Below are 1,041 nucleotides of genomic sequence, written 5' to 3'. Positions count from 1 at the left end.
TGTTTGTATAATGTCCATAATCTATTTCATTCCCTCCTAGATATAATACTTTGAATTCGACATTGTTTTATAATACATACGTTCATTAATAAATGTGTCCTTTCAGATTGCATTCTATATAGAAACATTTTAAGATTCTTTTAATTCCTAGGTCCTTATAAAATTTTATTTCTTTGGGATAAAATGACAATGTTATTTATTTCAAAAGTTTTATAAAGGTTAGGCTATGTAAAGGCCTTTCTAAAACAGTGAAGATTGAATACACTGATGTCAAACTAACTTTTATTTCTATGAATTACATATATTATTACACTTGTATATTTGTAATCAACTTTTGAATAACTGTTTTTTCATTTCTTGCATCTGAAGAATGAAAAATATGGAATACTTCACAAATTTTCATATCATCCTTGTGCAAGAGGCATGTAAATCTCTGTATTGTAATTCGGGTAGACCTGCTGCTGAAGCATGTAGTATCCTATAAACTTAAGTAATCAATGATGCAATCTTAAGACAGGTATATATCCTTGGTTGCCTATTTGTAACAAGGAAACCTTATTGTTCCCAAAATTGCTATTCATCTTATTTCTGTAAAATTCTGTGTATGGTGGAAAAAACTTATGTTGTTTGTTCGATTGCTCACATTTGCAAGTTTTTGTAAATGACTATTTTAAGTCTTTTTCATTTGAAATTTGATCATACTTTGAAGCCGTTATAGATAGGTGCAAAGGTGATGGATTTTCAAGTACTTATTTATTAACTGATTTAGCTTTGTGGAGCTAATGGATTCAAAGTAAGCCTTGCTTAAGAGCTACTTCTAAATTTCTGCAGCTTAAAATTTCCCAAATGAGGTCTTGCTGGCAAAAATGTCTCCTTGACCTTTTACCCTTGCTTCATGTAGGAACAGCCCAACCAGAATGTCTTACCCTGACAGCATAGATTGTCTTACTGGAGCAAAACTAATCTTAGTTACAAGGGATTATATAGAGACGAACAGTTCAGACAGAACTGTTCGGACTAGAAGGTATTTTTTCAAAATAT

General features: G+C 31.0%; 1 pseudogene; it reads right to left on the bottom strand.

Annotated features, from left to right (window-relative positions):
* Positions 1 to 373: 373 nt before the first annotated feature.
* On the bottom strand, positions 374 to 470 carry LOC138818430 (U6 spliceosomal RNA; annotated as a pseudogene).
* Between the last annotated feature and the right edge of the window lie 571 nt (positions 471 to 1,041).

This window comes from Dipodomys merriami, unplaced genomic scaffold (assembly GCF_024711535.1).
Source record: "Dipodomys merriami isolate MVZ:Mamm:240054 unplaced genomic scaffold, mDipMer1.0.p SCAF_759, whole genome shotgun sequence".
In the NCBI taxonomy this organism is placed as follows: domain Eukaryota; kingdom Metazoa; phylum Chordata; class Mammalia; order Rodentia; family Heteromyidae; genus Dipodomys; species Dipodomys merriami.
The sequence above is the reverse complement of the archived record's forward strand: the minus strand, read 5'-3'. Positions and strand labels throughout refer to the sequence as shown.